The sequence below is a fragment of the Cyprinus carpio genome, chromosome B18 (genome assembly GCF_018340385.1).
Source record: "Cyprinus carpio isolate SPL01 chromosome B18, ASM1834038v1, whole genome shotgun sequence".
In the NCBI taxonomy this organism is placed as follows: Eukaryota; Metazoa; Chordata; class Actinopteri; order Cypriniformes; family Cyprinidae; genus Cyprinus; species Cyprinus carpio.
The window spans coordinates 20,258,711-20,273,663 of NC_056614.1; the positions used below are offsets into that span (position 1 = coordinate 20,258,711).

Genomic DNA, 14,953 nt, shown 5'->3' on the forward strand with positions numbered 1-14,953 from the left:
ATCTAACATTCGCTTTAGAAGTCACAAACATAGCTTCCTGCTCCATGGGTGGGCCAAAAGCCCATTTTCCATGCAGTGCACTGAGTTTTGACATATTAATACTGTAAAGATACTAGTAAAGCCTTTTAAAGCCAAGATCTGAAGCAGGCGAGCAGCAACGAGAAACATCTACTCAACAATTGCAAGGTCTGCACAGCTTTATAAATACATCAATCCTTGGGTAAAATCTGTTCTTACACTGTCTACTAAGATTACCGCCCTTGACCAACCAACCACATTTTCGTCTGATGTATTGAAACACCAGCTTGTACGTATTCGCCCTTTGAGAGTTATGGACAGGTCAGCGGACTACAAAAATGTCAAATGTAATTGAAGGTAAGTCTCCAAACCAGCTCAGTAATCCCACACATTCTCCGCTCACCTCCACCTACTCACCTCTTTGGTTGGAGAGGGTCTCAAGGGCTCTCTTAACAAGAGCGGTCTGATCCTGCAGAACTGACCGTCCTCATCACCCTGGCCTGATTTTGTCTCACAACGGCCTTGTCGGTTAAATCACGATGTCTTAAATATTGCACCTCTGCCTGAACCAGAAAGACAAACCCATTGGAATTCCTTCAGATTTACACCAGGGCTTTTCACAGGAACCCATTGACATTCACAGCTGCTCGGTTGAGGGAAGGTTCAGTGAAATTGATCTCTCTAGGCTGGTGGGTAATCACTGAGCTAGAGCCAACCGGATTCAGCTCTGCTTGATGGCAGAGCAACCTTGGCCTAAGCCAAGCACTTTGTTCCCCGCTGTTCCTTGAGCCTTTTCGAGGGTATCCAGCCAGCACAGATGTGTGACCCCTGAAACAGTGTTTCAGACATTAACAGGTACCACTAATTAGTTTTTTAGGTAGTAAAAATATCTGGAATAATACATTACATATCCAACTAGGAATGTGCAAAGCTTAAAACATATTTTCAAAATCTTCCAGTTAGCTAATAAATTGACAGCCTTTCTTAAACAGGTTGATATGTAGCCTAAATTAAGCATTACAGTATATATAATTGCTGAAGATAGCTAGATATTCAGATAAACAATCTAGTCAGTGTGATAGAATAATCAATAGACAGAATAATTGATAAACAGGATGAACAATCAGTCACTGGATAGACAGAGTGATAGATAGAACGACAGACAGAAATACAGAACGATAGACAGAACTGCAGGACGACAGAACGATAAAACAATAGAACAATGGATGGATGGATGGATATCTTGCACTGAGTTTGACTCTTGTACAAAATCATTATAAATGATTAAGGAGTTTTAAAATCCATTTGTGGGGAGTTTGCTCTCTATGCTATTTAACATGAGGGTTTGGATGATCTTTGTAAATGGGGTTGAGTAGCGGACATCACTGATTCAGACACCTACTCAAAAGCTTTTATTCTGTTGGATCCATGGGTTATATATAGCAGCCATCACTGTATCACCTCAGACAGGTAGTAAGATCTGAATTGTGACAATTCAGGCATTCAAAGATGTCTTTGTATGCCTTAAAATATGATGCCTGCACATATTTCAAGAAGCTGTGTGAATGAATACTCGCAATTGGCTCAAAGCATGTGGTGGAAGTAACCACGAAGGCTAGTCTTTAAAGTGTATGGACTCAGACAGACCTGTAGTCATCTCTTATTTTCACACGCAACATTTCATACGAAAGTGAAGTACCTTGGTGAGTCTTTCAATTTCTAAATACACAGTCATTAATGCACACTGGAGCTCATAACCTTGAATAAATATACATTTGTGCACAAACTCATGATACCTCCTAACACGAGTAAAAAAAATTATTGGTACATTTTTAGAGGCTAAATCTATGTACTAAATGACTAGCACTAGTAAAAGTAGTGAAGGTAGCTTAAGTCAAAACAAACATCTTTTTAAGTAACAAGCTATTTCTTGTTATTTCTGTTTTTAGTGTTACTGTACGGTATGTTGTATTGCATAGACAGCTTTACAAGCAGAAATAAAACGCTTTTATAAATGGTCATATTTAATTCATCTTTTCATTATTTTATTCCAATGAATCACTAACTTTAATTAGCCCAACAATTATGACTAGTGATGCTAATATTACATCATTAAGTAATGCATTAAGTCAGCGCATTATTCTAAAATTATATAAGTCTGATAACAAAACATCTGCTTAGGTGAAATTTACATTATCTTATCTGCACACTGATGTAAAATATTTTTGTTGCAGCTAGCTCACACTCTTCAAATACTATTACGATGTGATACCTAATGTGTTGTTCAGCAAGATAAAATAAAACATTTCATTACAAGTTGATGCAATGGATATTTCTGTGCAACCTGTCATTGCTTTAGCCAAAAGTGCATGTAAGAGTGATCTAAATAAAAGTTACTTCAGAAGACAGACGTATAGTTACAAGGTACTTATCTTATGTATAAAGCAGGAATACATGAGAGGCTAACCTTAGCCATCCACACACAAACACACACATTTGTTGCAGCATGCATGCAGCTGATGGGAATGGACAACGATAGCCAAGAGAAGCCGGCCAGTTAATCTGCATTTATTGAGATTGCTATCTGCATTTATCTGAGATCGTAATCATAATGTAGTGTTTTTGAGAAAGCTGCTCTCAAACATAATACTCTCAGCAGTGGTGAGTAGGCAGTGAGTTTAATTGTTTAGTTTTATCAATAGGATGCTCTTCTTTTAGATTTTAATAAGAGGTCTACAAAAACGAAAGAAAGAAAGAAAATAAAGAAAAAAAATGTTTTCCATGCAAATACAATAAATAAGTAAATAACAGAGAAAAACCAAATTTCCATCAAGTAATTAATCTTAAATAAAATAAAATAAAATAAAATAAAATAAAATAAAACAAAATAAAATAAAAAAAGCTAACTATAACAGGCTCAATATGACTCAAACTGTGTTTCAAGAAAGTTGCAATCAAAAACTACCAAAGTTTCCTTGTATATTACATTCAGAAAACAGCCCATTTTGGTACATATTCAATGAGCAAAACGGAATTACAGGTATTATGTCAGAAAGTATTCTGACAAAAGCACAGAGACTACATAACCTTAAACTAATTTATATCAGGTGACGGGAAACTAATTGCCTAATTACCAACACAATTGCTTCTTAAATGTGCCTTTTACAGATAAATAGATCACTCCAAAAAAAAAATACTGTCACAAATACCAGAATTTAAATGTCACAGTGGACGAGGACTGCAGAAGCTGTAACACTCCTATCAGGTATTACATTTTCAGTGAATAAAAATTAATGTACTGCACATGAGCAAAGTCATTTCCTCTCTCCACAATGTTCATTCTGAATCAACAGAGATCAAACTCATGCAGTCATGTTAATGCAATGCATCTGAGCACAAGGGACCTACCCGATCAATGGAAAATGAGTTTTATTTTGCTATTATTACAGGTAATGTTGCAAAAAGAAAGGGAAAAAAATAATGATAAAAAAAAAAAAGATGAGTGATGCTATAAACTTAAATCAGATATTTTAAACCATTACAGGGACCAGAAACGAAGTGCAAAAGAAGAGGCCAGTATTCTGGATGCCATCAAGTATAAAAAGCAATTTTAGCTCAATACCCTTAGGGTGCCCCAGGGCAGCAGTTCAAACATTTTTTTTTTCTAGGCGAATCCAACAAATCACATCAGTGGATTAACTTTCAGAATAACTGTTGTGTTTGAAGCTCTCAATTCTAATGTTACAGGTCACAAATTCTCTCGCAGTAGCCTCTGAGTTCAGCTGCATTCTGCACTAGCTTCATGGCAAGACTCGCCAAGTGCTTACAATGTATTAATGCAGATTAGTAGCAGAAGAGTTTGTATGTGTGTCCGTGTGTGTGCACACTGTATGGTAATGATGGTGGAATAATGAGAGTATGTGCTTATGTTTTTTCTATTGCGGTTGCTTGTTATCTCTGAGAGTCAGCAGGCCAGAGCAACAGGTTTCAACCGACATACACCCACACATGCAAACACACACACAAATGTAAGGACAAAAAAAATCCAAAACACAAATCAAAACCTACCAAAACTTTTCTAATATATTTTTTCTAGACTGTCTATATTAAGCCATTTGTACATGAACATCCCTTATCCAAAAAGAAGATATCAGGACTGTACAATGTTTTATGAATGCTAAATAAATAGAACAATCACTACATAAAACAATCATTGGACAGAATGTTTGATTGTCAATAGAACAAATTACTGATAGACAGAATGAAAATCAATAAACAGGATGAACAAGCAGTCGATAGATAGAGTGATAGACAGATCGCTAGATAGATCTACAGAATGATAGACAAAACTACAGAATGATAGAGAGAACGATAAAACAATAGAATGATAGATAGAACGGTAGATAGAACGGTAGATAGAATGATAGACAGACAGACAGACAGACAAACAGACAGATAGATAGATAGATAGATAGATAGATAGATAGATAGACAGATAGATAGATAGATAGATAGATAGATAGACAGACAGATAGATAGATAGATAGATAGATAGATAGATAGAGACGACCTGTGATATGGTTTTGTTATCATTAGAATATCACAATCTTATCAGCCGATCAGATTCAAGCACCAGAAAGAACTGGTGTGTGTGTGTGTGTGTGTGCATACATATATATACACACACCAGTAAACATTCAAACATTTACCAGCTTATCAGTATCCGCCAGAAATGAAATATCATGCATCCCTGCCAAAACACAAACGCCTCAAAGCAGCTCTGGGTTCTCGGAACAATAGCACTGAAGAAAAAGTAGAGACTGGCAAACAGAAAACACACAATGTGTGAACACATACTTTACAGAATGTCAAAATCCCTCCTCTCCAGCAGCATGCCTTAAATATGGTACAGATATGAGGAAAAGCAATCTAAACTCATTCTATTTTTGTTTTGATTTTCATCTTTTTTCTCACCTCAACCTGTGATTTAATTTGAGAATTGGGAAACATAATGTTCTGCCATCACAGAACAACGGCCAGAAAAGAACCTTGGGCTTATTAAATTTTAATAAGGTTCTCCAGGCAACTTTCCCTCGCCGTAATTGCTTTGTGTATTTCCCCTATGGGGACCCCGCTTCTTGTTTGTTATCGACACAAAGCTATTGAAATCACAGCCAGCTTTCTCTCACACACACTCTCACTCATCGCCACACCAAAAACCCACACTCAAATTAAAATAAAAAAAAACATTAAATAAACAAAATATAAACTTAATATTTAATTTATATATAATATAAAATAACAGAGTAAAATCAGTATTGTTTGTATCATTTAAATCTTAATTTAATATTTAAATTATACATTTCATCATGTTGAAATCTCTGTGCTTAAAATATTACCTTAGTTTGAAATTTTTTTTTTTATTTTTTATTGTGCTAGCTCTTGAGTTAATTACACCATAGAAGAGTCTGTGATAAACAAAACATACTAAATGTGTTTTTCTGTGTGGTTATGAATAAAGATAATTACAAACAAACAAAAGACATGAATACTTGTTGTCTGACAAACAGCCAGTCATCATTTAAAACAATAAACCACTCAAATATCCTCCAGACACAACAAAATGATTGACGGAAATCTTTGTTCAGCATATACAAACTGACCACTATCAGTAAACGGTTTTCTTTTTCTTTTTTTTTTTCTTTTTTGAGCTTGTTCAGCCAAGGGCAGAGCTTTTTGAAGTTACTCATGCCAGGGTTGCATTACTTCAGAAACAGCATTCTGAGCTCTGCTTTTATATATATTTATATATTTGTATGTTTCCATTAAGTTTCTTAAGCTCAGGGTTATGGCTGAAGCATCTGTTTTTGATCTAAGGAATCGCTCAAGGAATCCAAAGAGGATTGGTATCTTAATTTATCATCACAACAAACTTCAAAACGGGTTTATTAAAGGCATGGCTTTTGTCGAAGCTATTTTTCCCTTCTTCTCTCTCACTGGGTCATCTAGCGTCATCAGTCAGCAAAAAAAAAAAAGACCTCTCATTTTAACAGCTGTCGCTCTCTCTTGACAGTTCACGTAAGAGTGCTTATACTGGTCTCACATCAGCAAACTCCAGGTGAATGACTGGCGGCAGATTTCTTTGATTCTCTGACAGGAAAAAAGAGTGAGGGAAAAAAACAATGCTTTAAAAAGGGGTGACTGTTCTTTGTACTGAATCCTTTCAGTCCAATGGAAAATGTAGTAACCTAAAAGGCATAGCAATCAGTATAACTGACAAGTGAAAATTATGCCATTCTGTCATTATTTACTCATTTCTTCCTTGAAACACAAAAGGGGGATGTTTGGCAGAATATTCAAGTTGCTCCAAAGTGTATCTGAATGGACACTGTCAAGCTCTATAAACACCAAGCATCATAAAAGCAGATCATGAGACTTGCACACTATATTCCATGTCTTATTGGCATAAATCCCATCTATTTCCAGCAGAGAGCTACAGTAGAATAATGCTTAAGAAGAAACTTGTCACTGTATGCTTTTTATGGTATGGAAAAGAGCAGCACCAACATTTAGAAATGAGGCTGAGGAAATTGACAGAATTTTTTTTTTTTTTTAGGTAAACTATCCATTTGAATGTGTAACCCAGTGGTTCTCAACTTTTTATGAGTTGAAATTTGAAGTGCAGCTCTGGTACTTTCTGAGAGATGCCCAAACCAGTACCAGTTCATCAAAGTTGGAACATAATGAACTTTGATTTGACCCACTAAGCATCACGCATTAGTGAAAAACAATATAAAAAAGAATTTGATTAAAAAATTGTAAAAAATCGAATTTATTTATTTATTTTTGATACATTTTTAGATAGTATAGTTCTATATAATGCAACGCTGATTTTTGGCCCAAGGCCCTCAATCAAGCTTTTGGTTTTAGCATTTTAATTAAGATCATGTTTATAATTCTAAATCTTTCATTAAGATTGTTAATAAAACTAAAGTCCATACACAAACATGTTCTCACTCCCAAGTACATATTACTATGTAGAAGCCTTTAGTTTAGAATAACTTCATTGATTTTAGAGAGAAACATTTGCTCTCAATGGTTAGACACAAAAAGCATCAACATTTGTATCAATCTAACAATCATTTTTTCATAGATTTCTGAGAATTTTACAATCTAAAATGTCTCCATGAAGCGGTCAGAACTTCTACCGAAATCATATTGTATTAAATAATATATTATAATATATAAAATTATAACCCATTTTTGGAAACACATATAAATGTATTACAAGCATGTACACAAACATACAGTACACACACACACACAACAGGTCATTGTCAGAGGGTAGCTTCACATCAATAAAACATTTCAATGCCATTCATGTCAGCATTTTAATGGCAAAAGTTTTTTATGATAGGATTGGTGTCTGCATGGTGAAGTGCAGTGATCTTGCACAAAAGGCAGTATTTTTGCCTTCCTTGGGAGTAAGAATGGGTTGCATACACCCATACATTATTGACTACATTACTTTTTTTTTCAGTGACCTATGCTGTCAAATGACCAGTGGTGTGGTTTACCGTTTGGGCTCAAAAGACCTCTTTGCTCGAGTATATTTCCTGCTGTGAGGGAACCGCGGAGGCTGCAGGCCTGTCATTCTCCAGCGCACTGCTGAATAGCCCTTCTTTTGCTCACCGGTGGATCGATCTGAGCACAGGAAGCCAGAGACGCCAGGGATCAGACTTCAGCGCTCTCACTGCCACTCCACTGCCCCGGGCCCACAGCACCAGGCCATACATCCGTTCAGCCATCAGAACCAGAAAACCACAGCACACAGTCTCAAAAAAGATGCACATGCACACACATACACATGCATGCTGTGATTGCCTCTGGAATTGTGCTCAGCATCGAGCTCCTGTAATTTTCAAGTCATTTTTTGATCTATCTTCTGCCGAAGTGGTAAAGCAGAGCATTTATAACAATGGATGAAATAAGGTAATCACTTACGAACTGACTGCTTTCTCAAAAATTATGAACCTCCCATACTCTGATGTAGTTATTGTCCCTGTCTAGATACTCAACGATGGTTATGGCAGCTCTAAGAAGCAGGTTATTATGGCTGTCCGTATAAATGCCCCATTCGGCAATCATCAGCAACTACGGTGCAATTTTAAGAAGCTGAAAATCTCTATCAGAGTTGAAGAGGAATAAGGCGATGATAAAAAGCTTTGATTTACTGAGAATCTTTTTGATGCTTTTTTTAGCAGACATGAAAGCGGAAACAGTAAGTCCCCCCAAAAAAAGTGCAGTCTGTATGCCAAGTCTCCTGTGGTTTCATTTGTTATGTTGCAGTTTCTTTTTAGTTTGTTGACTGACCTTTCCTTGCACAAATATAAACAAATCCAAATGCATATTACAAACAAGGACACAAGCAACTGTGAATAAGTGCAGCGTGGGTTAATCCTGTGGGGGCTGACCCGACCTGACCTGTATACGCAATGAACTAAACACCCAGACAAGCTCTCTGAATTGTGGAAGACTTTTAAGTTACAAATGAATTTGAATGAAATTAAGAATGACTTAAATTCAAAATGCATTAAAGTTGTTTAAAAATGACTTTTAAATTACAACACAATTTGAACGGAATAATAAAGTTTAATAAAATAAAGGTTTTTTTTTTTTTTTATTTTTTTTGAAAGAGCTTTTTTTAATGCTGCATTTATTTAATCTGTTTACTGTTATAAAAACAGTAAAAATAAAAAAGTAATTTTGTACAGTAATATTGTATTTCAAAATAAGAGTTTACTATCTCTACATTTTTTAAAATGTAATTTATTCCTGTGATGGGAAAGCTGAATTTTTAAGTCATTACTCCAGTCTTCGGTGTCACATGATCCTTCAGAATTCATAATCAGTGATCAATTTGTATTGTTGTTCAATTTCTATGTGTGTGTGTGTGTGAGTGAGTGAGTGAGTGAGTGAGTGAGTGAGAGAGAGAGAGAGACGAGACGAGAGAGAGAGAGAGGAGAGAGAGAGAGAGAGAGAGAGAGAGAGAGAGAGAGAGAGAGAGAGAGAGAGAGAGAGAGAGAGAGAGAGAGAGAGAGAGAGAGAGAGAGAGAGAGAGAGAGAGAGAGAGAGAGAGAGTGTGTAGGGCTGTGACGGTGGCAGATTTTTATGGAATAGTCTCACATTGCCATACCTTCAGACCAACGGCTGAAGGTCTGGAATCCATGGCAGCTTTCATTGGCTAAGGGCCGCCCATGAGGCCGTTTGACCGACGTGCATGTCAAACAACCATGGGGTGTGGAAATGTTGTTACAATAACAGACCGATGTGTAAAACTCTTATTAGACATATTATAAAGATTCTATGCCGCAAACTTAAAATATTTCACATACTTTTGAGAATCCAGCATTTAGTTGATCCTGGTAAGTGCTCATCATCACAGTTGTAATCATGACGGCTTTCTTGTTTCGTGAGGAGATTTGGTGCCACAGCATCTTTGTTTTCAAGCGGAACGTTAAAGAAAGCGAAAGAAAGAGACACATGTCTCCATGAAATCCTGTATAATTCAACCAATCCGATGACGATTTCAAAACTCCTGAAGTGCTTCCACTTTTGTGTGCCGTATGCATCAGATGTTCAGCCAACGGTCCATGGGCGTGACATCTGAGGCTGCGACTAGTAATGGACCAGCTACCACCGGTGGTGCGGTGTTGATATGCATATATAATTAATATTAATTATATATATAATTTATGTATAAAAAAAATTATACGTGTGTGTGTGTATATATAATTTTAAAACAAATAATAATAAATGAGGCTAATCATCTATTAACAAATGTGCGTGTTTATTTTAGCACTTCCGTCAGTGAATATGCAGCCTGCAAAACACTAAAATAATTATCAAAGAAATAATACGGTTAAACAAGAAAGTAGCCTAAATAAGAAAGTTAACTCCTCATCGGCACATGCTCTCTTTGAAATAGGATTACTATTAAGTGTAATAACTATTACTGTTATTACACTTGTATACAAAACTTTGTATTATGCTTGTAATAGAGTGCGTGACATCATGTGCACAACCGCCGGTGACAGGAGACAACCTCGGTGGCAACTGGCCACCTCGGTGACGCGGTTGTCACGGAGACCGTCACAGCCCTATGTGTGTGTGTGTGTGTGTGTTGTGAAACAGTGAATTGTTTTTGTGTGTGTGTGTGTGTGTGTGTGTGTGTTTTTCTTCAGGATTCTTAGATGAACAGAAAGTTCAAAAGAACAGTATTTATTTATTTTACTTACTTACTTTTACTTACTTTCTTACTTAGTTACACCAAATATTACCCCAATTTTTGAATGGTGATACAAGCATCACATCCTTATATGGGCAGTTTAAATATATTAAATGGATCATAAAATGAACCTTTGCTATTGCATGAATACAATTCATTTTAAAATATATTACATTAGAAAACAGTTCTTTAAAATACTGAACAATATTTGTGCTTTTACTGTATTTTTGTTAAAATAAATGCAACCTTCGTGAACACAAACAATGTATTTCATTAAAAATGTAATATTTCATTAAACATTAAAAATTTAAAAAACATTAAAAACAACAACAACAAAACTTCTGACTGGTTGTATATAAACAATTTCCAAAAACAGTATATTACCTTTCTAAAAAAAAAAAAAAAAAAAAAAAAATTAAATGGGACCTACAGTAAAAATTTGCATAATTTATTATATACTTAAGGATATTTAATTTCCTTTTCAGAATGAATCCAGCTGAAGAGGAAGAGAAAAATCTTTCACTACCTCTCAAGCTCAAGGGCTTCTTTTTTATTAAATTACATAGAAAGTTTTCACCCTGAGGTCTGCACACGCTTAATGATCACAGACTAAAGCTGTTGTTCACAGTTTAATGGAAATATTTTGTGTATACTGTGCAGTCTAATATTAAACATGAGATATTTTATATCAACACCTTTGTGCTGTATGTGGTATTACACAAAGATGTTGATATAAAAATATGTCAGATCATATCAGACAGTCACAATTTAAACATTTTTAGTGCTTCAAAGCCAGTGCTTCCTCTTGCACAGCTCTTATTCAAATTTATGGCAAATAAGCCTCGAATTCCAAGAGCTCATTAAAATGTACAAGTTTGCCGCTGACCTTTTAAGCAGCAGAGATGTAGCAGATTCTACTCTAATGGTTCAGTATTCTAGTTCATTTGAACAGGCGACTGTCGAACACTGGAGAGCATTAATTCTGACCGTTTATATCAGTGTGAATCATGCTACACTCTTTAAATTCTCCTTCAAAGCTGCAATTACAAAGATCATGCTATTAATGATGAACACACACTTTGGTGAATGGACGCAGTTGAAAGGAACACATTTGGTGATTTTCCTCTCTGCTATTGTGAACGTTGTTTCTCAGTCCAGCCAGATTCACTGCCGATTTGCATCAGAAATGGAAATTCCTCCGCTAAGTAGGTTAGCGAGTGGAGTGGGGCCATTTTGCATAGCGCCATTCGCCTCAACGGAGGAGAGATCAAATGGCAGTCACTGTGCCCGGAGCAGACAGGGAGCAGCTGCCAGTGCTGTGCCCCCCCCAGGCCACCTTCTTCTCAGTGGTGTCCTAGAACTCAAGCCCATAACCTCCCTCCACTTCTAACCGGCCTAGCTTGCTGACGTCCTGGAATTTATGGGTCAGTGCTCAGGGAGGAGACCAGCAGGAACTACATTCAAACAACTCAGAAGAATAAGTTCTAATAAGAAGACTTTCGCGCAGGCAATGTCATCTCATGCAGCTTTTAAATACTTAGCCACAGAAAGTAGAGATGTCAAAAGATCTCAAACCACTCCTGCTACAAGAAATCTTCTTATACTCATCCTGTGTTGGTTTAAGATGGTCATAGTAGGCTCACACTTATCTACCAGTCTTATCAAGTCACCCAGCCTAACCAGCTGAAAAGTGCCCAAGATATCTTTAAAACCAGCCAAGTGACCTGTCTGGGAGACCAGCACACTAGCTTAGGCTGGTTTAAGAAGTTTTCAGTCTATACAGTATATAGTGCACTTATTTAGCCAAACGCTCCTCTCTAGAGTTTTTTTTTTGTTTGTTTGTTTTTGTTTTTTTGAGCTATCTAATGATTTATAGACATTGAATGGCTTTCCTGAGGTAAATGTAATGTCATGTGACACTGTTTACAAGATGTTTTATTGATTTTATTTATTTACACGTTTGAAACACTGACTGAACGATTACATGAGACGTGATAAAGTTGTACTGTTTATTTTAAAAGTAACAATGCACTGAGCTTATTTATGTTTATTGGATGCTACTGTTAATGATCTGTAAAGTTTTATTCAAACATCAACTGAAAACAGCATAGACAAGATCTTTGTTCATCAAAATGAAGAAATCGAAAAAAAAAACCGATATTGTAAACCCAGGCTTAGGGTCCACAAAGCTGACAGATTTACCTGTTGTAGTTCATCAGTGTTGTGTACAATGTTGTGAAATAGACACAGACGCCATCAAAACATGGCAACAGAAAAGCACCAATTAAACATCATTGTTTCTCCAAAAGAAAGCCCTTCCCAGCCATTAATGCCATTTCCTAAAGCACTTTTTATGGTGACTTTACCCCTGCCCCCTATACAGCTCACTGTGCCCTACACTTCAGTTCAAAGGTTAGACAGATGCATTGAAGGTCTGGTTTGAAACTGGTTTGGTGGAGGTCCTCTCTCTCTTTCTTTCACACACATACACACATGTACAAGCGTTTGCCTCACCTTGCTGACCCTTCTCTTTTACTGAAGGGAAACACTCTGAAACAACTGCACTGTAATTACCATCATTTGTCAAGCCTGTGCCTGAATTTAAAATCAATTAAAAATACCCCAAAAAGTGGCAGTGGGCTCTGTTGTATGTGGGCCGTGTGATTAATGTTGTACAATTACAGCTGTGAGAGTGGCGTGAGCTGGAGAAAGCCGTGTTGAGAGACACAAGGGCTTTGATACAAGGCTTAAAACATAGATTAGATTACCTTCTTTTAAACCACATATCATATTTTTGGAAAAGGGGGAAAATCTATATTGTGATCCTTTAAAGCATATAAATAAATAAATATAAATATTGAGTAAAAGTGAACCCCAGACAGACGGATCTTATTCAGTTTACTTGTCCATAATGACTAGCTCAAGATAAATAAAATATTTGTCATGTTAGACAAAAAGATAAAGATGTACAGCATCAGGTTGAAGGATTCTTCAGCAAAAGTTCTTGTAAGCTGTCATCAATAAATTGATGTTATTTGGCCATGGAGCAAACTGTCATTTCACAGCCAGTCAAAAAAAAAAACAGGCTTACAGTAAAGCGTGTTTATGTGTCTTTGACACGCATGGAAACACTTACACACGTAAACTCAAAGATCTTGAGGCTATACCTCAATTCAGTTTATTTAAAACCAGTAAGCAATGCAGAAGGCTAAGTGCACTTGAGATGGAAAAATTATTAAGTCAACCACAACACAATGGAGAAAGTCTGAGATCTTTCCAGGAAGAGGTACTCCAGAGCTAATAGTCAGGCCTGAACAGACACACTGCTGTATGGACTGAGAGCTGAGGAAGTGTCTGAACACTGTTGTGATGATGGCAAATCAAGACTGTAACTCAGAGTCTCACTGTCATATGGGTGAGAGTGAATCACACGTTGCGCGTTACAGTGACAGTCTGTATTCCTGTTGAAGAATGAGGCTGGTGTAAAGTTTCTGGCCTGGTTTTGCATGATGTAATGACAAGCAAGAGGGATAGATGGAAGTAAATGTTTGAATTGCCAATGAGGAGTTAGAATCTCGTGGAAAACCTCCCAGAATGAAGCAATGAGCACATTATGAAGTAGCTGAACTACATTAGCTATGAGCAATGTAATTGAGCCAAATCAGTAAACAAAAAGGGTTTTTAAGTCTTAAGATACTAGCTGTATCTAAACATTTAATTATATATATATATAATTTTTTTATACAAATATAACAAATATAACATTTTGAACAGAATGCTCACAAACACAATGAATTAACCATCTCTCTAAAAAAAATTCTTATGTGATTATGGGACAATTTTTCAAAGAGGTAAAGTTTCGCAAGAAAAATATCTAGATGAAGTGATTTATAGTGCAATGAGAAAAGGATAAATTGTCCAGTCTTCAGGCTGTGACTCAATACTCGTCGGTGTCACCTTCTACTTTTGATATGTGATCTCTTCTGGTCTGCGTCGGGTGATATTCTAATTTCCCAGCGGCGGAGGAATTTTGAGTCGAGCAGAGTTTGTATTTTTGGCGCGACCAGCTGCGGGATAATAAGTGTGTGAAATTGGAGCTGGTGTTGAATTAACGGTGAGGGGCTCTGGGAGAAGAAAAGATCAATCTCATTGGCTTTCATAAAATTGCATTCCATTTCTCCTCCTTCATTATAGTGTGGGACGAGCAGAATGGAGATACCTATACGGTGAGTATCCAGAGAAATGAGAGCACTCCACTTTATTTGATTTTCGTTTTAGTAATATAAAAACGATATCCCATTCGAGAGAACACCACACTTCTTTGGTAACAACTCATAAACAACTCATAAAATTCTGTCTCATAATCCTATAGTGCTGCAATTTTTTTTCTTTCCACTATCATTAAGCTTTCATATGCAAATATGCAAATACGTGTTGTTATATTTGAAAAGGCAATGATATGCAGAGTTGAATTAATTTTTCATCAGGATCTTGTATTGATGATGGGAGAGTCAGACTGCTGCGCAAAGTCTTCTCCAGCACATCCCAAAGATTCTCATTGGGGTAAAGGTCTGACTCTAGACTCTGTGGTGGCCAATCCATGTGTGAAAATTATGTTGCATGCTCTTTCACAATTTGAGCCCGATG

General features: G+C 36.5%; 1 protein-coding gene across 6 annotated transcripts in view; it reads right to left on the minus strand.

Annotated features, from left to right (window-relative positions):
- Positions 1 to 14,953, minus strand: part of LOC109108993 (cadherin-13-like) — a 355,177-nt gene that overhangs the window by 246,539 nt on the left and 93,685 nt on the right. The window lies entirely within an intron of this gene.